Source organism: Cloeon dipterum, chromosome 4 (assembly GCF_949628265.1).
Source record: "Cloeon dipterum chromosome 4, ieCloDipt1.1, whole genome shotgun sequence".
NCBI classification, from domain to species: domain Eukaryota; kingdom Metazoa; phylum Arthropoda; class Insecta; order Ephemeroptera; family Baetidae; genus Cloeon; species Cloeon dipterum.
The window spans coordinates 3,863,134-3,888,477 of record NC_088789.1 but is presented as its reverse complement, the minus strand read 5'-3'; the positions used below and the strand labels follow the sequence as shown (position 1 = coordinate 3,888,477).

At 44.1% G+C, this 25,344-nt stretch overlaps 1 protein-coding gene and 1 long non-coding RNA gene across 3 annotated transcripts in view; both read left to right on the top strand.

Moving 5' to 3' along the window:
- Positions 1 to 25,344, top strand: part of LOC135944600 (Krueppel-like factor 6) — a 249,643-nt gene that overhangs the window by 122,491 nt on the left and 101,808 nt on the right. The window lies entirely within an intron of this gene.
- Positions 1 to 25,344, top strand: part of LOC135944602 (uncharacterized) — a 54,955-nt gene that overhangs the window by 24,099 nt on the left and 5,512 nt on the right. Inside the window, exon 3 of one of the 2 annotated variants that reach the window (XR_010575350.1) lies at positions 15,625 to 15,682. This is a non-coding gene — a long non-coding RNA (uncharacterized LOC135944602). Of the gene's footprint in view, positions 1 to 15,624; positions 21,774 to 25,344 lie in introns of those variants that run through there. The other variant, XR_010575349.1, reaches the window with a different exon arrangement.

Sequence of the window (25,344 nt, the reverse complement as noted above, 5' to 3'; positions counted from 1 at the left end):
AGCAATACTTATTTTTCTTTCTATCCGCTGCAAAAACAGATCATAGAAACAATCTATAGCCTTTCACATTTTTGTTTTTCTGAATGTAAAATAATGTTGTGTTTTGATTGCTGTTGTTTATCCTTCATTACTGACACAACAGGCATCAACAAACTTTTTTATTATTAAACCTGATAGCATTCCTTCGTTGAAATGAAACATACAAATAATAGAAATGACGTCAATGTCCGCCCACAGAGGTGAAGATTCCGTTGACGGATTTTTCAAGTGGATTTTGATACAGGGAAACGTTTAAATTGATTTGAATTGTCGGCTTCAGTAAACGGTAGTTACATGAAAAACGAAACTCAGTCTAAGTATTGTAGACACCGGATACGTTGATGGAATTGGATCCTAGTTATTAGATTGCTGCTTTGTTGTAGATTTTTCTTTTGTTGTCTGTGTTTATCATTCCAACAATCCAACGGGTAAATTCACTGTATTTTAAGAGGCAGACATGAGTGTTCACCATTTAAAAAGCAAAGAAAAAAACGTGGCATAATTTTTTCACAATCTTACAGTTTAACTTGAGTAAATTTTGGCTTTAATTCATTCATTCATGGGGGATTGAGTTACAAATCGCAACAAGTATGATATCTTTCTTCGATTCGATGCATGATTTCTCTTGAAGCGTTTTTGAAAGATGAAATACATATACAAATTGAAGACGTAAAATTCGCAAGAGTTTTCCGCAAATTGAACTTAAGTTGTTAGCCGGGTAAAATATCGAACAATTTCTCGCACGACTCACTGAGCAAATGCAGCCCGCTTGCGCATATAAACGACGCTCATTGCAAGCAGCAGAATATTTTATATGAATTTAAATGCAAACTGCTGCTGCACTGCTCTCTTTCTCCTACATTATGCAGTTGAAGAAAGCAAGGAATTCCCCTCCACTCCTTGCTCACTGCCGCTCTTATGCGGTTTTATAAAGAGGGATAAGAGCGGGCGAAATTTAACATTATTTCCAAAGTTGAGAGTCCTGGCTGCTCCCTCGCGCAGTCCGAGGCGTGAAACTCGTCGTGCGCTGTAGGCAATGTAATAATCATACGTTTTCCAGCGGAGAAAATCTCTTTTCCTTTAGCATAAAAGCCATTATATCAGAGTCGGTGGGCGCCCCCGCTGCATTTTATCTTCCCGCAGAGTACCATCGTTGCGCCGACACACACACAGCATAACCACTGCAGCAGCAGCATCTTTCTTTCTTAAATTATATTTTATAATATGCGCCGGCGTGCAGGCAGTCTGGGTGCAATTATTTTTAATTGCGGCTAAATAAGCTGCTGAAAATTTTAAAACACCCTCGGCAGCACTCGCCGGCGCACATTTCTTTTTCGTACTATCCGCGCGTTGCATGCGGCGCACTGTCCCCCTCCCTTCTCCTTCAACTCTCCAATGACGACAATTAAAAGAGCTCTCGACATTCGTAATTAAAGTCAACATTTATTTTACCACCCTTTTAAAACAACACCAGTGTAAACTTTACGGTCGCCTGTGCGATGTAATCAGCCGCTGGAAATTATAATTTGTAGTAATAACTTGCCAGCCGCGTTAATAGCTCTTGTAGATGTGCATCTAAAGGTTTTTCGTGCTGGCATTTAAAAAATTTCACTTCTTATCAGCCAAATTCGATTTGTCTGACTTTAATCAGACGAAAATTCCCTCATGCCTGCATGAAGAACAAAATTTAGCTTTGTGTAATTTAGGCAAATTGTATACATTGGTGTCACGCAGGCTGCCTAACCTGGCAATTTTCGGCTAAGATATACAATAAAATTAATTAGGAAATTGGAGCTCTTCATGATGTTGGTTATGTACTCACCCCCATAAAATTGCAAACAGCCAAACACTCGTTAAGTAATCTGATTGTGAATCCAAACAAATATACGCTTGAAAATTGCCAAATTAATTTTTTCCGTATTCAATTAGATCAATTATTGCAAAATTAATCAGGCTCGAGTTTTTGCTAGAATGACTAAGTGGTTTTCCCTATAAAAATGAATTTGTGAAACTCTGTTGATTGATTTTCTCGTCCTCTCAGTGCAATTTTAAAATAATTTGGTGCCACGCCAGAGCAAAATCAGGCAAAAGTGCTCAATCGTCTCGGATAGATGAATAATCGACAGCCGAGAGAGGCATTATTCAAATGAGCGGCCCGGCACGCAGGCGGACGGTCAGTCAGACAGACAGACAGACAGGCTCTTTTCACATATTCATCAGAATCTGACCGAGAGAGTGAGCGAGCGAGCGAGCGCAGATGGATCGGCCAGATTGCTCCGCTGTGCCGCGCGAGAGCAGTGAGAGAGTCGGATTCATCCGGCCGGCTGGCCGGCCGGCGTGTGCATAATGCACTCTGTTTTGAATGCATTCCCTGATAATTGCTTCGGGCCGCAGTTGAATATCAATCGAATGCACATTCACATATTGACGGCGAGCCAGCGAAACCACGAGCGCAGAGTTATTGGCTCGGCGTGACCCGCACTCGTCCGATTTAAATCGCGCGTTCTTGTTCACACTTGGCCAGATCGTTTGCCGCTCGAAAAAGGCTGTGCTGGATATGTGTTTGCATTCTGCTGCGGAGTGGAAAGTTTGCGCCAGCGTATTGATTGACGCGTGCTCGGATTAATATTGAGTCATCAGGCACGCTGATTGAAAGCTTAATTAATGCACGAGCGAGAGAGAAACAAATAAATACAGTTCAGCATTGATGAGCGATGAACTTGCAAATGACGCTTTGAGAAGGACGTGCATCAATTTGCTTTTTAATTATGATAGAAAAAAGGCTCTTCAATTTGAAATTCAGATTGAAATTCATATTAACTGAATGAAATCGGCGAGCTTAATTGTTGTCTCATTTAAATAGACGTTGTCTCTCTTTCAATTTCGTCCAGTTGTCATTCTTCACGGCCCCGCACGTCGTTTCCCTCAAAAATCCACGCCGCCTGCCTTTGAATATGCAAATTCCGAGCTGGCACAAAGAGAGGCGTGCCAGAGAAAGTAATTAAAAGTTTTTCAATGGCGAAGGCAACAACAACTACCATCCATCTGCGGTGTATGTGTGTGTGTGTGTGCCGCAGCCAAAGTACACTGTGTGTTATTATATTAAATGCAAATTAGCAGTAATGAGTGCGTATAATTGCGCTGCCGGCGGCGGCGGATCGCTGCACCAACGGAATGTAAAGAAAACAGCAGCAGAGCTCTTCTTCTTTCACCGCCTCTGCTGCTGCTGCTGCCCAGCTGCAAATGTAATTGTTTCACAGGCCCTATCAGAGGACGCCGGCTGGCTGTGCCTCTGGATAATAGTTTTTGCCAGTGTGCGAGGGAATTAAAAGTTTCCTTCTGATATTAACCTTCTGCTGTCGCGCGTTGCACTAAATGACACTTAATTCTAACGATAACTGCAAACTGCCGGCGCGCCCCCCCGGCCCCGGCCCACCCCGCTGGGCGCGCAATGCAATAATAACGCCAAGAATAAGGCCCAAATGGCTTCTGTCATCAAACTCGTCGTTGTGCCTTGTTTTGCGCCATCAATCGATTTAACGCACCACCGCAGTCTGGCGGAACGAAATAAAGCCACTGAGCGCCACGGCCAAACGGCGAAAATTGCTTTTCCAGAATTGCGACTCGCGTGTACTTTCATTACGTTTGGTCGTTGGTGCGTAATGAAAATCGACAAAAAATATATGTGCGTGTGTACCCAATCGCATTTGCTGAACGACATGCGCTTGAAAGCGCTCCGAAATAGGGCTTTTTAAAAGCAATTAATGCGAGATTGTTTAAACAGGCAACTTTTGATTTCATGCAACGGAATTTTCATTATCTCTTTCCCCGTTCCATTGCTCGTCGATAAATTTTGGTAGGCGATATTTTTAAAGTCCAAAAGATACAATTAAATCATATTCGTTTACATGGCATGAAAAACGATAAATTTGTTGTGTCGATCGTTAGGAAAATTATTGAAAATAATTCGAAAAATATTTTACTGAACTAAATTTTAGGCTCTCCATATTCATATTGCTATTTCAAATTTGAAACCACACAAGCATAAAATTCCCGTTTTCACCAAGGCTTTTTAACATTTTCCCACGCGTGCGATGGAGTTAAAAATCACAATTTATGACAATAGCATAAATGTGTTCCACTTTTCGGCCGGGAGCTGAAATTTTCCGCCGTCACTTCGTGTAATTGTTTAAATTCGTGGAAACTGAGACGGAAAGCAGCCAGCCGCACGATACCGATCTGCGGTGTACACGGAGTACAAATTTCAGTCCCACATCATTTCATTTTCATTTTCCGGGGTCGTTGCAGCGCGTCGTTACGTCGCTGGGAAATAACACGAGTGCCAAACAACATCACGCAAACACAACCGACTGAATTGTTCCGCGCGGTCCTCTTGCGAGGCATCAAATTTAAATATAATCGCGAATTCAGTTAGGCCGGTTGGCTGCCGGGCTGGCTGGATGGCTGGACTAATATGCAAATTCGCTTGCTAAAACCGCAGGGTGAAATAAATGTCTCGCCTTGCACAATATTGCCCCCACAATTGAGCGGTTTTTAGATCAACTGGAAAATAAACTCGCTGGCAGAGCACAGCACCCCATGCAAGGAAGAGAGGGCTGCTCCGCGATATTTATTGTGTTATTTCCCTCTTGCTGCGAATTCCCTAATAGCTGCTGCTGCACCTCTGAAGGGAAAATTGCATGCGGGGGTGTGTTTGAATATTCATATCTCGTCTCGCTCCATTGAGTCAGCGCAAATAGAGAGTGAATTACACGCACGACACACACTCTCTAATATACCATGCCTACTGGTTCTTGGGGTTGAGAATTTTAGACCGTTGTCACCGCAAAAGCAGCGATTTAAATGTGATACTCCATTTCATTTTCGACTTGAATGTTTTAAATCTCTTAAGTTTTTGATAGTATTAATATTAAATAAAAAAATGCTTCCGTGCCATGATAAATCGCCTGCTAAAAACATTTGTTTGTGTTTCCAAGCGCCTGCTTCTATTCTGGCTAGCTCAAATGGTTAACAGCTTGGCCTCTAATTCTTCTGTCTCTTTTCATCTCCAAAAACGCCGAGTGAACCGTCTAAAATGCACCACCCAACGCGTCCTTCTCGCCAGAGTTGCGTTTTCCTCGTTATTATGGTTAGTTAAGAAACCGAGGAGTAAATATTCGCACAGAGGCTCTCGCATACTCACACGCGCCCCTATATCTGCAGGCAGCCACACCCCTCTCCAGTTTATTTGATTACGCCGCATGCGAGAGAGATAGAGTATTTAAGGAAACTCATTCACCCGCGTAATTGACACATTTCATTCATTATTACTTGCTGCTGCTGCTGCTGCGGTTGCCGGATTTAATTAATTCCGTGCGTTCTTGATAGAACTCGTGCGCTACTCCTGCAGAAAATTAAATTTCGCTCTGTGCCACCAAGTTTTGGAATTATCGGCGGCTCTCTCACTATTGATTGCTTTTCGCGCCCGCTGACCTGCACACACTTTTTCATCTCGGCGCGAGACCGAGAGAGAGAGAGAGAGAGAGAGAGAGAGAGAAAAGAGAGGCCATAACTCGTGCGCGTTTATTTCCCCGGTGAGAAATAATCATCGCACGCTGCGCTCTCGTGATTATGATTTGATAGCGGCCGGTTAAAATTCTCATATAAAGGGAGGAATGCATAATGCGGCCATAAATTCCACGGAGGAAAAGAAAGGAAAGTGGCATTATTTTTTTCTCGCTCGGTGTGTGTGTACACTCACAATAAGATGCATAAATCATTTTGAAATATTCAGCAGCGAGTGAAAAATATGAATATGAAGAAGTAGCAGCTTGTCGTGTGTCGCGGGAAAGAATCAATATTATAAATTGTTTGAAAACTTCTCACAGCAGAAATATGGTATTTAAAACCGAAAGGCTCAGGTTTGTCAATCAGAAGTGTGAAATTTCATCAGTTTCTAAATTTCTAATTAAATCAAATTGATTGCGAGTTGCGAGTCCAATATTCTCGACACGGTGATGCTAAGGTGCCTGGGGTGAAAGTTCAAAACTTATATATCTGTTTCGAGTTTGTCTGCAATGGAAGGAGAAAGGAAAACTCATCCAAACGTCAAAAACAAGGAGGCTGGCAGTTGTTTTCAATAATGTTGCGGCCCCACCGCGTATATTTTTCACTGTCACCCGCCCACTCTCTCGCAATAATATTGTTACGGCGGAAGAGAAGAATAGGATCGGAGAACGTGTCTGCAACATTCGTCTCACGTTTTTGTCTCAAAAGCGGCGGGCGTGTGTGAGTGCGGGGGGATGCAATAAGCATCGCCGTATTTCGAGTGCAGCCAGCGTGTTACATCACGTTTTGGGCATTTGTCACCTGATATTGCCTAACAATGAACACGACGCCGCCGGGACAGAGACAAAAAAGTACAGCTTCACTTTCGTTAATTGGATGTGGGAGACAAAGTGCGTGCAAGAGAGGCCACTCTTTCCAGTCAGGAGGGCGGCTGAAGAGCCCTCCTCGAATCGGCGCGGCCCTCATGGAATCAGCTTACAAATCTTAATTTTGAAAATCAATAGTGTTTGCAACAGTTTCTTTTAATACCAATGTCTTTGGCGCATCAATCGTTAATTAATTAATGATTAAGTTCAGTCGGGCGAACGACCTGTAAACATCATCTCGCACTTTTTCCCATCGGTCTTTGAAGGCGGATGGAGTTGGTGTTTGAGAAGTGCCAGCGGCAGTTAACGCAACTCACATAATTCGATCCGTGAATCTGGTCCATTCATGAGAGACGCGTAGTAGGCCAACTAGATTAAACGCGCGTAAAAAGCTGGCCTAAATCTCGTGATGAATTGCATGTACGTACACCATGCCGGCAGATGATATCCTCTGCAAGCCATATCTGGTTACACACACAAGCAGCGAGCACTTTGGTAAAATGATAATGCAGCAGCGAAACGTCATCAGTTTTATGGGGAAAGTTTCTGACAAATGATGCTGCATGTGGAGGCCATAGTCGTTGCGCCAGAGCAAAATGCAAATACATTGTTTTGCCGGTGTTTATGGCGGCGCTGGAGGTGAGAGAAGTGCACCTAAGAGAATCCCTGCTCGCCTCTTTTAGCTCACACTTGGCGTCCCTCTTTCTCTTTCCTCGGCAAGCAGCTAACTAACATAAGTGGAAAGACAAACTGAGCGAGGGAAAAGGAAGACAACACGGTGCCGCGTGGCAAACTGCCGCTCATTATCATTTTTCACACCTTTGGCTCGTTTTCTCGGCAAACCAGCGCAATCTCTTTTTTTCTCGCTTCCGTCGTCTCTGTGCGCAATTGGCCAAAAGTGCGCGCCGCCGAGTGAGACTGATGAATTTAAACTGCGCACCACGTCGCCGCTCTACGGAGTAAAAGGAATGGAAATGCATGTGTGTTTTATCCACGGGGCTGCGAGACGGAAGCATGAAGTGTGAAATTCAGAGAGAGGCAGCAGCTGACTGCTGCTGATTGCGCTGCACTGCATCGCGGCACTAGAGCACCAGTAATAAAGCTGCATGGAAGTCGGACACGTTTTATGCTTTCAAAAGCTGGCGTTGATTTATTTTTTCATCAGAATTTAGTGTTTTTTCGTTTAAAGCAAAATTATTCAAATCTGTCAATTCCTAATTCTCCTGGGGAATATTTTCAAAAAATAGTATATTCCTTGACATTTAATTTAGCTTTTTGCAAACTTCTTGCAATAATTGTAGCCTTAGAAATATGAAAACCTTTCAATTGAAACCCTTTTACTCACTCGTGCAAATATTAAATTCGCTGGCTCTAATGTATCGCCAGCAGCATGCACCCTGGAGTATTAAAAAGTGCATTTGCACCAGATGAAATATCACGGCAAGTGGTGCATAAATTTCAAAGCGCAGGGTGGCAGCGGCACAACGAGATCAATCTTGGCGGCGGCGGCGGCGGCGGCGGCGGCAATCGACGCGGAAAGCAATAAGCAAAATGCAGCGCAATTTTTCTCGAGCTTGGCCGCGCTAAGAGAGCAAGGAAATAATATACTCCTCGAAAAGGGCAAGGGGCTGTATAGGCAGATAATATTAATATCCCCGCACACAGACGCGCTGGCGAGATCCTTTAATGTCTTTCTGAGCAAATAGAGGCGAAAAGTGCGACACTCGTGTTTGCCTGGGGAGCTGCCTTTGTGTCGAGGAAAAATCTGCTAATTTCGGCACGGGGCTCGGATAATCCTGGCAACGGTCAGTGCACTCGGCGCGTGTTTGTCTTGGCTGTTTGGATTGGAGATTGCAGCAGGTCTTCTTCTTCAATTTCTCGGCGGAGGCTGCAGCCGTCAGCCGCCCACTCGGCCGAGTGCGTCCGTCGAGTATTTATTTATCCGCCGACACGGAGCGAGCGAAAACGGCAGCCGCCACGAGCAGAGTCAGCCAGCCAGCCAGCCAAGCACCCCGATGTGTTGTTGCGCACTAATGCACTTTGTGTGTCGCGCTGCGAGCACCAATCTCGCAGCTAAGTACGCGCTCGGACCACTAGCCACGCACAATAAAGTGTTTGATTATGGTCAAGTTACGAAATTGGCCCCACCATTCACCAGCCCAGCCAGCCTGCGTTCACTTAGGCCGAGGAAATTGCTCCTTATATCGGCAAGTTGGTTGCTCAATGAATTTCGGCAGTTCACACACACTTTTGCGTCCCGCCAAAGGACCGGCCAAGCATGACGCCTGCGATTTCCACGAGTAATTTCTCTGAATGCGGCGATCATATCAAGTTTCGCGTACGAGTCAACGGATATTTAGAGCCAAGTGAATAATTTAACTATTCACACGCGTTTCTATAATCCAAGTCCCGACCCTCATCATCTTAATGGTTGCTTACACTATTTCGAGAGTTAAAAGTCGCATGGTGAATATTCAAATGAAAACGAAATCTTCTTTACGAACTAAACTGTTAACCAAATTAGAGCTGCTTTAGTGGCACGCCGTTACTTCACAGCTCCGAGTTGCGCCAGTGTTCATTTCCAGGTCATTTATCTCTGTAACTACCTATAACCAGTGTTGTTTTCCTTATAAATCTTCTCTCTCATAACAATGTTGTAAACGCGGGTGGAGAAATTTTATGTCTTGGTTCATTACGGAGATGGTATAAAATTTCCCTTGGACTTTTAATTTAGCATTTAGTGTACTGTGTATGTACTGAAATATAATGGTCACTTGTACACTTAGAATTTATTAATTTAACGAGAGGGAAAAATCTTCTGAGCGCAACTTACTCTAGCAATAAACAAAGGCGAGATTTCCAAAGGTCGATGGTTCTGTAGGAAAGCACAAACAATCTGATGAGGTATCTTTGCAGAAACTAACCCTTCAATTTAGAGAATAGCATAAAAACAACAGTTTAACCATGCCCAAATTACGTTTCCAATGAATAGCTGAGGGCTGTTTGTAGCAGAGGATTCCATCGTGCTGAGCCCGTTTACATGAATGAGCAGCTCGCACGTGTATTATGAATGGAAGAAGGCGAAAGTAGCTTTGGCTGATGAAACACTGCCAACCCGCGCTCAGCAGCAGATACATAATAGGTATTCTCTTTTTGCGAAACAACAGGCGGAGGGTGAGCGAAGGAGAAAAAGTGAGCAGAGGCCAATGAAAATACACCGCAGCTCCCAGCATTTTGCGATACGAGTATGATGTGTTTTTTTTATGTACAAAATGCACGCTCGGCGCTCAGCCAGTCAGATGGGCAAAGATTGAAAGAGCCTTTTTTCCTCTCGTCGGCTCATTCATGCGTGATTTTCACGGCCGGCGTGATTGACACATCAAACAAACGGCCCTCGTGTGTTGACTTGTGTCCAATTTATTTAATTGACCCGTGCACATATGGTACGGGAGGCGGTGGCGCCGGTGGCGGCAGTGGCGGGGCCCACTGATTGCATCAGCGGCCATAGAAACCGTGATTTTTTCCACCGCGCAAACCGATCCATATCAATTATTTAGATTTGTTTGTGCGCGCGCGGCTAATTGTGCATGCGGTTTAATTGAAAGCCCAATCTGTTGTCTGCTCGTCTCATCGTACAAAATCAATTATTTGCCCGGCCAATTTTACGCCTGGGATATTTATAAATTCAATAATTGAATGCAAATTAGCAATAGGTGCGCGCAGGTTGTTTCAGCTCAAAAGAACACAGGACGCGCGCGCAAAGTGCTGCTTTTGAATATTTAATAGCACGCCAGCTGCCGCTATTAATAATTCCTTTATTAAACCGTCAAGCAGATGATTCAATTTGCCTGCAAGCCGTCTCTCTGTGTGAGCAAGATCTCTGCGTTGCGCTCCATCTTTTTTTCCACTCGCCGCCGCGAATGTCCATTACCGCTAATTAACTCATGCAAACGCCAGAAATTCCTCGGATTGCAATGTCAGCGCGCAAATTACAATTGCAGGACAATGCTAATAAATTCAAATGCAGCTCCGCAGCCACAGCTAGCTTTCTGCCCATAACGTTGCTCTGTGTGCATATCTACGCGCAAAGCGAATTAATTACTTCGTCTCCTCCGTTCTCTGCATTTCGCACAGTGAAGTGGCTCAAGGTCGACTATTTATCTGATGGGGCTTCGCCTGTTTGCGAGTGGAGCGTGCAAATTGATTGCATCGAGTTCAGAATTCCACTTTGAATCAAAACAATGAAGTAGGGAAAACAGAAGCTGCAAAATGGCAGTAAATTAACTCACTCAGAAGTTTCAATTTTTAAAACGGAATGTTTGTAATCAACGCTTCCACGTTATTAAAGGATGCAAGTAATCAAAACATTGAGACTTTAAAGCATACTGTTTAATTTGGGTAAATGTTTTCACACGATTTGCTGAGATAGGCTTAAAAATAACACGCTTCATTAAATTTGCTCGCAAAATGCCGTGGCGTTTTAGAAACATGTAGTAAATTTCCTCAAAATGTTTTGAGCCTCAATGCGAGGCTGAAAGCGCGCACTTTGACTAAACACGTTGCCGGTCTGGCAGTGTGCCGGGCATGTTAAATTATTTAAAAAGCGATATGATATTAGTTCCCCGCAGAGGGATGCGGCTGGAAAGCCTCTCTCTCGAGGGCGTGCGCGCGCTCAACTTTGTGTCATTTTTAGCACATGCATGGCCTGTCGGTGATAAATCACATTACGCACACTTTGCAGCCGCGGGGGTGAAAAATATTCCGCGGTTGCTGGCGTGCTGCAAAAACGTGAATGCGCTCTCGAATTAAAATCTAATAATTCATTAAAAATGTGTCAAAACAAACGTGCGGTGCGACGCAAAAAGTTCGAAACAATCGGACGCCGTTGGGTGGTGGGAAGGACTGAAATTTATTTAACTCTCAATGTTCCTTTTTCTCCGCGGGGAGGTTCGCGTTGACGCCTGTCGTCTGGAAGACGAACAATACAGGACTTATCAAACAGAGAGCGAGAGACAGCTGAGCGAAATCACTCCATCAATTCCACAAGTATATTGTCACGCCATTTGAATTGTAAAAAAAGGAGCGAACTGGTGAATAAAATGCATGTGCGAGTGCATTAGACAGCGAGCTAGGGGCTGCTGTAAGGGAGCGCGGAATTTATATATGTGATTACTGCATGCACACACGCAGCCAAGGACTCGCGAGAGAGCAGCGTGTGCGTCGCCGAGATAGTAATATATATTCGCGAGCGAGCGAGCGCGCGTGTGTGACAGCAACAGCATCTTTCTCTCTTAAATCAATTCCGACGCTCCGCACGCGTCGCTTCTAAATTATTAAAGAAGAGATGCACTTAAAATTCTGAATTGGAATCTACTGCGTGACAAAAAAACGCCAGTTTACATGCGGGGAGGCTTTATTAATATCCCTGGATGGAGCATCAAGTGCGAGTCTAATGGGAAGTTGACAACGGTTTAATTGAAATGTTTTTTTATTGAAGAATCTAATAATAATTATGGTCTTCTTTCTTTAGAATAAATATGAAAGTAGGAGAAGGGGAACATAGAAAAATATTTAACTGAAACCCCAAGTATAATGATGTACAAAAATACGCGAATAGAGCAGACCATCTACGATAAATTTATATTTTTCTGTTGTTTCCATTTTTATGCAAACAATTCAAGAGTAGCAAGAAATGAATTTCTTTTTAAAACAAATAATTTATTTGATTTATGTATATTCCAAATAATTGCATCAGTATCTTTTTCCTCTTAGCTTTACTGGCAAAGAGACCATGAAAAGCAGTTTTGTTTCAATTTGCCGATGTGCTGGACCCTCTTGGCTATTAACAAGCTGCAATTTCCGCAGTAATCCGGCGTAATGCAAAATAATGCGCTAAAAGGAATTAAGTGCAAGCATTTGAACATAGCTCATCTCAAATTTATCCGGGCAGGCTCACTCTCGGCCCAGTGGACGCGGTTTTATTGCTCTCTCCCCCAATTGTGCAAGGGGGACGCACTAGTCGAAAGGACGAGTCTGGCTGGCGTATAAATTACAAAACGAAATGATGGATTTTCATATTTTTATGTGCGCCGGCGAGTCTATGGAGCGGCATAGTGAGGATTTAATTTGATAATGGTTTTCATGTGTGTGTTTGTGTGTGTGCGCACAGCGAAAAAAGCCAGTCAGCCTGCAGACTTTTTAGCGCAGAGTGAAATAACTGCTCTCCAACGAGGGGTCCATTCCATTCGATATTATACCCACAGAGCGACGCAATACTCCACTTTATTGTTGGAAAAATACATATAGTTTTTTTTCTAAGTCGTCTGAACGACAAGCAGCAGGAGCAAGTACATAAGCAGATCATAAAAATTCTTATTGCAAACCCGTCTCCCAGCGTGATCGCGCGCGCATTGCGAAACGCTGTGTATGTGCCAGTCGGGGAGCAAAAAATGCTGGATAAATAATAAAAAATTGTGCGCCGCGCTGCACTCGCCTTTGTCAGCCTTATTTTCTTGTAAAAGCGCGGCATCCCCTTATTCAAACATGTGATAAATATTTAATGCTGCCGCCTCGCAGCTTTCAGAGACTGGTTTTGTCGGTTTTTCCATCGCCGCGCGCGCGATGACTCAGCATCTTGCCGCAGATATTATATGGGTTTATCTATCTTTGCATTTCAAAACAAAAGATATGGACCAACCCTTCCTGCTGCCTAATCTTCTCTTCTCGCTTCCCATTGCTTGCACAAAATGTTACACCACAAGGACAATCCTCTCGCAAAACGCACAATGCACGCTGGAATTTCAAGTATTCAGTTTATTTGGACAATATTTTTCACTAATTTTATTTTTTCGGGATTAAAAACACAATATATTCACAGTGACATATTTGTAATCCTAATTAATTCATTTATGGATAGAAATATTTCTTTAGAAACGTGAGATGAACATTCAGCCGCATCTCGTTAGGAGAGAACTTACTTAGCACCATGCTACACGCGTGCTCGGGCTCTTTTTTAAAAAATTAGCAACGCCATTTCCTGTGCCTGGTCACTTGAGCAGCACACCCAATTTTCCGCGTGTTTAACCCCGCTGGGCTGCTGCTGGTCGGTTGTACAAATACGCAGCATAAAAATGAAAATGCACCGCGCTGTCGGAGTGCCAGCACAATGCGTGTAATTTCATTATTCTGTGTGAAGCGGTAGCAGCAGCAGCGAGCGCCGGACCAGCAGTCGCACTCGTATTTTTTAATCTCACTCCCCTACCTTGTTAAAATTTTATAATTCACATTCGTCGGCGGCGGAAGTAAAAAAAGGTCAGCAGCTCGGTGCGTACATGCATGCAGACAGACAATCGTAACTTTTACACGCGGTCTGAGCCGGCGGGATATAGCTCAAAAAAGGGAGACGCGCGTGCCGACGGACAGGTATAGGAAAGAGTTATCATCACCTTGAAATTTGAAAATAAAATTCGAGCCGCAGAATTTTTACGCCCGCCCGTAAAAGGGCTCCCTCGTCGGCAGATATTTCGCCGAGGAAATGAGTTACAAAAGTACACACTCAGGAGTTGGCAAATAGCTCGTCGGTTTTACTACGCAGGTGTATTACCTAACATCCGTCCTATTCTTTACAACTTTGTCGGGGTACAAATAAAATAATGCTGCAAAGCTGCCCGCGCGCGGCTCGGGGGCGGGGACGGGGGTCACAGGTGAGCCGGGGATGTGTGGGCATGAATTACGACGCGCCGGGTTTTGCTGCGAAAGCCCTTTACGCCCTTACATAATAAGAAAAGGTCTAGCTGGCTAGGGCTAGCCTAACCCGCCGCCGTTGCGCTTGTGATCTTCCAATGTATGTTTGTACGCCCGGCACAGCTATTTGCTCAAAGAATGAAGCATATTCCGCTGGTTTTATTCCACTCCCGGCAAGCAAGGGTGAAAATACACCTGTGCAAGCCTTTGAAAGACACTTCCTGAAATATTGCTTTGATGAGAAGAGACGGAAACCGCACGATTTCCACCACATTTTTTAATATTTTAAAAGCTATTGTTAAACATTGCAATTTAAGATTAAGTATACAAATTTATGACTTTTTACTTTTTATTTTACTATTTTTAACTATTTTAATTTGTTAAAATAATTTACTATTTAAATGTTATTTATGTTGTAATGTGATTTTATATGTAGCAAAATATTTTATTATATGTGTGATCAAAAAAAGGAATATTAAATTAACCAACCGTCTCAGTGGAAGTCATTGAATAAATATATGAATATTATCAGGTCATGCGATATTTACGAAGTTTAGAATCCTTTCAATTATAATTGATAAAAACATTCGTAAATCTCTCATCTCTCTAACATAAGCCAATACATTTAATTTTGGGTTAATAACTATTAGCTTTTCATGAAAGAAAAATTAAAAAAAACGCGATAAATTTTTAACAGCCCAAAAGAGTTGATCACATACCTATTAAAACAATGGGAGAAATGTATCTCACGTAATTCCTCCTGCTGCTAAGCTGATTTGTCATGCATACCGCGCAGTCGAAAACTGAGAATCAGTGTTTTCCGTTTCCGTTTCGTTGGAGGTGCAAGATTTGGGAGGGCAGCGAGCAAAAACACCCCGCTAGGCGTAAAATAACGGCCTGCCAAACAGGTACAAAAGTGAATGCTGTGTTGTACATATCACCTCTGGCGGCATTGTTTAAAGGGTCGGACGTGTTTTCCCAGGCGGCGACGCGTGTCGCCCTGCCTTCCTATCGCATTAAAGTGCCGCACTCGCTGCCACAATAGACACACACACACACACACACACACTCTCTCTCTCGCGGCGGCGGCGGCAACCCTGCATACTCTGTCACTCGTCAGGGTTGGCTGCCCTTCCTTCCCTGCCGGCATACGCATAATTCATAATCGCATCGCCCCCCGCCAAATTAGGCAGTAATCTGTGCGCCCCGACCGCGCAGCGTTTTGCCGTGTTTTTGTGGCGCTGGCGCCCGCTCTGTCCGCAAATCACGAGTGATTGGATTGCTTTTTCTGCCCCGTGGACCGGCATAACCTGTTTATGCATATATTCGCTGCTGTCGAGAGTAAAAATAAAGCTCTCCGCAAAGCTAATATTTGCTTGTTTAATATTTCAATTTGTGCTTGTTTCAGGTATGTGAACGGATTTACTGAATGGTTGGCCAAACAATGGATGGGAGCAGTGCGTTATGTGAGTTCAAAATACACACAAACAAAAGTGGATAGCTGCGAAATGAGACAAGAGCGGAGCTTTACCGATTCCGCGAAATTCTATCTCTGCCTCATTCTCCACTCCAATTGGATGTTTTTGTTTTTCGTTTTACGCTAAGGTCAAATGCAAATATTTAATTCCCACAGAGGGAACAGGTGCATCGGGCACCACGGGTAAAACTTTGGCCCATCTTGCCTTAGTATATCGAATGAAAATTGAGCAGAGAGACACCATTTGCAAGTTTGTAAAGTAAATAAGGGGGTGGGCCCGTCTCGTTGGTGTTTTATTACTCAGCAGCCAGTCCGTCTTCCTTGTATATGAAGTATTAGACCACGCGCAATGTCTCCTTTGCAATTTTGGTAATGTGTTTTCTATGTTTTGACATCTTATTTTGGTTACTACTGCCGCCGGTGCCGTGTTGTTGGCCCTAAATTTTTATTACGCTGCACGCACGCGGCAGCCGAGTTTTATGGGCGGCTGCTGCGATACAGAAATACGCCACAAAACCAAACCTTGACACCGTCGTAATTTTTAGTGCACGCCGCCTCACCTTTCGCATTCCTCACCGGGCACGTGCGTATCTTTTTCTCCCGCCCGTCTGCCTGCCCGCCCGCCTGCCTGCCTTCCTTCCTTCGCCACACGCCGAGAGGGTGAATTATATGGGCCGGCCAACTGTTTGTGTTGTCTTAGGGGGCGGTCTTGGCCGATACAGGGGGTGGAAATGTCATTTTGCCCGCTGCACTTAAAGTGACCGGATATTGCCCGGCCGAGTCATAATAAGGCTCGAATTCGCGCGCCGTGTATGCTTTGCCGGAGCACAAGGACCCTAATATTGTGTTATGTGGCGCCACAAAGTGTATGCCAGGGCCACCTTTTAATTTAATTGCCGTCACCCTAGCCAGCAAACACACTCACTAATGTAGCGCGCCGTGCACGCGTCCCCGGCAATTTCAGCATCTATTTGTCTCGTGTGCTGCCGCAAACCGGACTTTTATCAAGCAGAGCGGGCTGCCGGTCTTTGACCCCCGCTTAATGGGGGCCGACTTCATCTACTTGAGTAAATATCACAGAGTTATGTGCGGGCTAACGGGGGAACACATATAAAGGCAAATGAGATGCGAGTGGACCTCAAGGACGAGTTGTATTAATCAAAATACTTAGGTTGCAATTTAGAGAAACTCTTGAGAATAAAATTTTAACGGTTCTGAAAAGGCAAAAGTTCCATCTCCATTACTTTCGAAATTGACTCTCTTCTGAAAACATCATAAAATATCTACAAACGTCAACACTGCTCTGTCTCAATCAATCTCTCGCCCCAGAAACTTCTATATATACGTATTTTTCCCTCTTGAGCGAGAGCTAAAATATTCTGCTGCACTGGTGCGCGCGCGACAACTCCCCCTTTACATGTAGTAAAAATTATGGTATCAGCTTGATTAAAATTGCTCTGGCCGCGTTTTATTGCTTTCCCATCCGAGCACATTTTCCACCCGAGCAGCAGAATGCAGCGTGGCAATAAAACCGGCCAACTTTTGTGTGTCAGTGTATTATAAAAATTGCCGTGGCCTCATTTGAGGCCCGCACGCAGCTGCATCGATTGCGTGAGCGCCAAGAATCTTCCTTACTCCGTCTCTCCGCGCAGAAACACACACAAATCACAGTGTATTCACGCTGCGAAGATGCGAGCGAGCGAACGAACGAGCAAAGAAAGGTGTGGCGAAGCAAAAGTCGCCCGCCGAGAACTGTCAATTTGAGCGTGTGGCCAGGATGAGGGTGACGACGACGGACGTGTTTGTATTTACTTTTCCATACACCCGAGGTGAAGTCTTCGGCCGCTCTCTGTGTTCTGGCTCTCGCGCGCGTGTGCGTGTGCCTCAATGTTGACTCGCTAGATCAAACTTTTCAATCCTAACTCTGCGAGAGAGCCACGTTTTGCTTCAGTGCACCCAAGCTGCCGTCAATTTGGCCTGATTGAACTGTACACACACATCTTTTCCGACTATGTGTGTGTGCGTGTGCCGGCCAGCCGGCCGAGGCTAACCTTGGCTCGGACGGGAAAAATCCGCAACTTGATACTTTTTACTTTCTCCTTTTGAAGTACGCCCATATAGAAAATTGGCAGGCTTGTTGAGTTCTCTATCCCTTTCGGGTCTGCTGAATTTCTCCCTGCGAGAAAGCGGGAAAATAGCCGCAAATTCTTCCAATCCAAATAACCCAAACTTTTGACGTGTCCGCCAATCAATTTGAGACGCGAAAATTGAATCAGCGCTATTTTTATGTATCTAAGCTACAGGTGAGAAGAGCAACTTAATTTTAGGCTTCACCCTATTTGAAATACATGAAAAGTTCGACCACCTATATTCTTCTAACAAGGAAAAATGATTGGTTTTACGTTCATCCCCTGTTATTTTCCCCCGCTGGTAGAATCCTCTTGTAAGACACGCACGTGCGGAAAGAAGAAACTGCTGCAGCTCACAATATAACCGGCGCATCTATTCAACTGCAGTTGAACACGTTCACATACAAGGCAACCTCTTATTAAACGAAATAGCATTTGCCGCTGCCGGCGTTCCGACGAGAGTTGCAATAGTCCATTTAAAAGCTCTTGAAAGAAAGGAGCGGAGAAGTGGAGGGAAGGCGGGGTGAACTAGATTCTCAATATAATCAAAGGGAACGCTTGTTCCTCCTGGTAATTAACTCAAGTCGGCGGAGGAGCAGCGCTCGAGGAAAATTGAAGCGCAATAAAAAAACGGGAGCACCAATCTCGAGTGCAGCGCTCAAGAAATGTGTTTTAAATTAGATCGAGATATGTGAGAGAGTGATCTCATTTCACAAGTATGCCGTGATTTTAAGCGCGCGCGCGCGAGCTCTCTTCTTCTCTTGGCACACAGATGCATCCGGCTCGAATTACGCGAAATTCCGGCTCGGGGCATGAAAAAAGCGGGCGAGCAAACAACTTTGCTGCAAAAGAAAAGCCGCGGGAGTGTCACAAGAAAAGCATTTTCAAGTTTTAATGTGATAAGCTCTTCATTACGGACCATCATCACGTCTGCCTGCATTGAATCGTCAGGTCTGCCTTGAATATTTTACGCTAATGTAGCTGTGCTGCAGACTAATGAAGCTTGAGCTTTAAATTTTCCATGAAAACAAGCAGCAGACGCGCGTCTCTCGTGAATAAACCACTTGCACGTACGTGAATAATGGCACCGGCCGTATATCTCGGCAGGTGGGAGATGTATGCAACCCGCTCGTCCTGTTTGCACAGCGGCGCTGCATAACCTATCAATCTCCGCCTCTCAATTTGCGCAACTTGTCTGACAAATCGACGCTTCTTGTTCGCTATTAGTAGATCATACGCCACTCGGGAATAATAATGGACGCTGAAGCACGGTTTGATTAATAAGAACAGACTTCAACAATTTATTCTGATTTATTTTTATAACGAATGCTGAATATTAAACACGAGAAGCAGTGCACAATAGACACATGATACAAGAAAGATACGCTTATCTCGCGTTTGCTTTCATGGCTTGAGACGAAATTTTATTGTTATTATCACAGTCGGGGGAAGAGTAAAATTTAGTTCATTTATCACTGTATTGCACTCACAGGAGTGATATACATGTAAAAGCTACTTTCAATTGTTTGACCAGCGCAGGGTTGCCGAAAGCTCTGGTTAGCCATCACTCTATTAAAAGCATCAGAATCCGGAAGGGGTAATCGTAAAAAGAACTAGTAAGCAACAAAGTTTGTTGCGTCTGCCAGATTCCATTACCTGATGTAATTTTTTCCTCTCTCTTAAATGTCTTTTTGGTTCGTTTAACTCGTTTAGGGAAATTCCAGAAGTGCTCTTCATTGGCTTAATAATAATTGATACACAGAACAGCGCTATTAAATCGCACTAGGCTAATGGTTTCCGTGAAAACGTCTTTACACAGCTTTAATGGTGTAGCACTAGAAGGAGCAGTTGCGGGCCATGATGAGGGCGAAATCGTCTGAGCGGATAAAAATTAGTGCTTGTGCGCAATCGTCTAGCAAAGGAAGATGATGAGACGGGAACGAGTCACGAAAATTACTTTCGGAGCTATCCTGCTGGTGCAGCAGAATTTTGTTGATTAAAATTTCCATCCGCGGTCGCAAAGGAGTCGGAAACTCGAGTGCGTAGAAAGAAACGCTTATTGAATCAAATGCCGTTCGACGGCGGCCGTGATTAATTTTCCATCAATAACAGCCAGCCGACTGGCGGGCTGGCGAAGTCGACGATTAGGGGGTGGAGGGAAGTGGTGGCTGGGATACGGAACAGTGTGTATGTGTGTGTGCCCAGACATTATGCGAACTCATGGATTCCATTATAAAACACACATTTCGCACGCCATCGACGGCAATTTTATCACTGCTAGCCAAGCCTGCGACTAAAATTCAATCGCGTCACGTGTAATATTTACCCCGCGCGGCGATTATAAAATAGGCTTCTCTTTCTCTGTTAAACACACATATATACGCCCCCTCTCGCACCCCCCGCGAGCAGAGTGTGTGCGTGTAAACGCCGAATTACCGAGAAAGACATAAAAAGTGGGCGCGTTGAAGGAGGAAGCCATGCGTGCATAATATTTGCATTTGTGTGGAAAATATCAGTAGCGTTTTATCAAAAACTTTCTACCCCTTTTTCCGCAAGCAGGGAGATGAAAAATGCGATGTGAATTTTACTGCCGCGTACTTGAATTTTTATTGAAGTCTCTCGCGCTGTAAATGCAGTCGAGGCAGTGCGCGGGAGAGAGTGAGTGCAATATTTTCCAGATTACACACAAACACTCGCTCGCGCGCGGCGCGCGTTGTTTTCCGCCCTGGCATAAATACTCTCGCGCTCGTCTGCGATGGCGGTTGGCTTTGATTTCGGCGCGCCGGCAGCATCAAAAATCAATTTCGGCGCAGGTTGAAATAAAAATAGCAGTATTACTCCGCTAAAATCGCCCACGCAAAAACACACCCCGCCAGCAGCAGTCGCGGCTGCCTGCTTATTAATGATTCTCAATGGCTGATAAATATTTATGGTGCGGCGTAAAAATTTATTATTGATTTAGATAAAAGTAACAAATTTTAAATTGCCTTTTGCACCCGGAGAGTCGTAAAGTGTGTACGCGAGATCGGGAAAATTGGTGTTGCTGCCGCTGCACCGCCAGCTTTTAGGGCGCGTTTTATTTTTATTTGGTGCGCCAGTGTGTTTGTACTTTGCTCGGCGAAATGGAGTGAGTGTGCTGCCGGGGTAATTTCCACTAGAGCCGCTTTGTTCGGCCGAATTTTTGCGTACGCGCCTCAATTTGCTAATTCGACCTTGAAATTCCACTGGCGCTGAGCGTTATAAAGCGACGCCCGAAAGGCTTTTACATTTTTTTAATCTATTGTCATATTGTTTTTCTAATTCGTCCATTAGGCGTGAATAATGTCACACAGGACATGCGAAAATTACTCCCCTGATTTTATGGGGTTTGTTGGCGAGCTGCAGATAATAATGCTCGAGTCCACTGACTAAAAGACGACGTGAATCGCCGCCCCAGCCAACGCGAGCACATTCAATCCGGCGGAAAGAAAAGCTGGAGCCGTGCACAAACAAACAGACCGAACAAAGGCATGCAGGAAAACGCAAATTAACGCGTTGGCAGGAGTCGTTTAGTGTTGTGCGCGTAAACAAGCCTCTTTCATCAAGTGCAAATTTATCGAGCCGCGCAAACTTTTGACCTTATCATCAAACGCGTGCTTGCTGTGTAGAAGGGAGCACCACCTTAACAACGCAACCGGCATTGTCTGGTGCACTGGCGGAGGATACCGGCGAAATTCGTAGGTGTTTGCTTCGCTCGCTCTCGCCATTGTCGACCTGTGAATGGCTTAATCTCACTCGCATACAAACGCGCGCGCGCCCATAATGAAATAGAGAGTTGTACGGCACACATTAGCATTAGGGGTGAGATTCTCAGTCGCTTTGATAATGTTTGAAAAAGGGGCTAATCTCTGTGATGCAGTGTACATCGGAGAAACAACTTGGTTTGCAGTCAAAAGACTGGCAAGAGACAGAACCAATTGTTTAATTATTGCTTCTTGTTTGAGTGCTAAGCAATTGTTTCAAGCTGATGAATAATAATTCTTATTTATTCTTGTTTTCTTCTTATTTAAACTTGTCAAAAAAGAAGTTGACAAAATTACTGATTTGCCAGTTGTTGCGACTTAAAAACCAACCACCTACTAAATTGATAACAAGATACATAGTTTTCCATATTTTGCCTTTCACGAAGTTTATAATACACATTAAGTAATTTATTGTAAAAATATAAACATTCCCTCTTTGTCATTTTATTTTTTGGTGTCAGCTACGCGGGCAGGTTAAAACCCTGGCATTTGATACTCCTAACATTACCAAGCAAGGAAAATTAAATTTGAGATCCTAGTTATTACTCCTACTTTCTTTTCAATACAATACAATTAATCCCAAGTAAAAAATAATGGTCCAATCAGGTACAAATGGATTTTTAATTTAAACACATTTCCTGCCTACGACATAATCAGTCAACTGACAATCTCGCCCCTCGGCGTTTTCCTTTGACAGTAAAGAGCAAAGCGCGCGGCTCAGGGCCGAGATATAATTTGGGTGGGCCAGAAGAGTAGAAAGGTGTGCGCGTGATCCATTAGTGCGCGTCTTTTGCACAGCCTCGCAGGCACGCGCGGATTCTCTTCATCTGCTGTTGCTACACACAGCTCTGACGGATAAGCAAATGTGCCGTTTTGAATTGCCGCCGCGTCTCAAGTGCTCGTCTCGCGCGATTTACACGAGATTTCGCCAGCGTCACTTGAGTTTAATCTCATCGCAGATTGCCAGCTGCACCTCATTTCTCTCCACGGAGTTATTGTGCGCGCGAAAAGCTTAGATTTGGCAGCGGCACTCAACGAGATGCTGCACGATGGCTCGCGAGCGGAATTAAATATTAATTGCACCGGCTTTGTTATACGACCCGCCACTCGGAGATATAGTCCTTTGTTTCGTGTCAAGTCAAAATAATTTGATGCAGATTAACGCTCATGCAGAATAAATTGTTTCCTCTTATTTCTGGCTGAAACAACTGGAATTTGCTGGATAATCACGGCAGGTTGGTGTTGGGGAGCATGCTTTTCAGACATAGAATTAAAATTGTTGTCTAGACAGATAAAAAAATTGACTGTTATTAGCTTCATTTTAACTAATAATTAAACTTGTCACTAAAGAGTTCGATTTAATTTTAAATTCCAGAGGAGCATAAAAATGAATTTATTCTAGGTCTAGATTTTTTCTTAGATTGACCAGGTATATCGTGGATATTCATATTCCATACACTGCATTCAATTTTTGTCAGAGGATTACAAATTATCAAAATTAATGGAAAAACATCTTTCAATCTAGAGAAAACGTACGTACCTTTGTTCCATCTGTACAAAGTAACTTGCTTAGACACGTTTGCTTACTTTTTTATCAAAACTTGTTTTTATTTGGCTGAAGTCAACAAAAATTAGCATTTATAAAGCGATTTTAAATATTTTACGAATAAATTTCGCTCTTGGCTGGAAATTTGGCGCGTCTGATGTGATAACCTGCAGTTCATTTTTAGCATCCGCTGGGAATTGCGATCTTGAGCCACCCCTAGCATCGAGGGGAATGAAAACAAAAGTGCCGGTGTCGTCGGTGTGTGTGCGTGTGCCCGCAGACGTTCACTTTCGTTCGCATTGGCGCAGCAGCGAGCACGACTGCTGCATGGGAAATTGGAAACTAATTCTCTTATCTGGCTGCCGCCTGTTTAGCTAATACAATAATAAAACGTAACGATTTTCCAGATGAACAAGCGCGCGCGTTTGTTACACTCGAGCCAAGAAGCGCATAATGGGGCGAAGAAAGCACGGTCCCGTCTTCCGTCCTCGTCGTCGGCGTCGCGAATTTTATACAGTTTGCGTCTCGCCCAAGGCCGTTTTCGAGTTCATCCAATATTGCTGTGGCAGGGTGCGTTGCGCGCGCGATGTGTCAGGCCAAAGATGAGCCTTGTCATCACTCACTAGACGCCGAACTGCAACTGCCGCCTGCCGCCCGCGATTCTGTCAGCTCAAATTGATTTCCGTTTTATTCGCAACCCCTGGCTTCGCGATATCATATTTCATCATCGGCGGCCCCTCGCTCCTAATGTCGCCACTTTATTAGAATTTAATAATCCTGATGCATCGGGGACGCGATTCAAAAACATTTTTCCTCGCTCAGCAAACACTGCGAGGCAGGAAGTCCGCGCGGAGAGCAACCCTTCGGCGCCTCTCTCATCTGCTCTGCTTTCGGTCATCTCTCGCAACGCGGCGTAAAATTTTCAGCTGTCATTTTGTAATGGAACTCTCTTGTTTGTGACATATGCGCTGGGATAATTAATCAATTTCAGCTCGCGCGTAATTGACAACCGGCCTTAGTCGCGCAAAATGGATCGTCTTGAATCAGATACAGCGTGTCGCAATCGCGCACACACACACACACACCTGTCTGCCAACCGATTCATCCCCTCGCAAGGGGTGTCGGTCGTGGGCGGTGGTGCAACCAAAGATAGGTGTGTTTGCCCTCACCCCTTCTCGCATTATACCGCAGACAGCATCAAACTACACTATCAATGCTGAAGGGTCATGTTTTATTCAGCATCATTATCCGACGCGCATAAAACTTTAATCTTTTTATTCTAGAAATAGTGGCGCGCACCTCGCGTCGGGTAAATAGCATTCCGATTCACAGAGTGGTTCGCCGCAAAAGATCTGCTTACTAAGCTTTTTTACCCTGTAGAAATATTTGAAGCCAAACGCATTAGAGCTGCAAGTAAAGGAGGGAGATAATTAAAAAAATCATTTTATAACTACAATTTAAAAATAATGCTATTGCTTTGATGAAAATTAAAATAATGAATAACAGTGAAGGGCAATGAGCATAGATAATAAAAAATAGACTGCCTGAAAAGGATATTTTTGGTCAGATGAAGACATGGTCTTGTCGGTATGTGCCCTTTTGGTTTCCCTTTATTTGGGTTTGAGCTTTATTTAAGATTTAAAGGCATTCATTAAGATTATTCATCGGCTGATCCAGCTCATCCTATTGTCATTTCTTCAGTAATTCTATTAGATTTACGTACACTTCAGGAGGCCTTCAATATTTTTTACATCAACGTTATGTCATTTAAAAAAGAATTACAATGATGATTTAACGGTATTCCTTTAAAATAATCAGGAAAATACTTCCAAACAATTGAACTGTCGGGGATTCGTTCTTTGATCGTAGAAATTGAGGGAACTCCCCGTGAACGAAGTGGGTATCGCACATTTTGCGCGGAGCCACAGCACCGTTCTATTATGCAGACTCAGGGTATTGGAAATGCAGTGCATTTATGGCGTTGGGGCAATTGAATTATTATTGCTTTGTACAGAGAGCGAGACTTTGAGAGCTGTGTGTGAGTTATTCATACGCTCGAGTCTGTGCGGCTGGCTGGGTGCACGAACCTGCTCCATGTATAAAGCAGCACACCCGCTTTGCATAATCGCGTACGCGCGGATACAATTGCAGTCTGATTTTGATTTATTTATTTTTCATGCGCGAGCCAGACTGC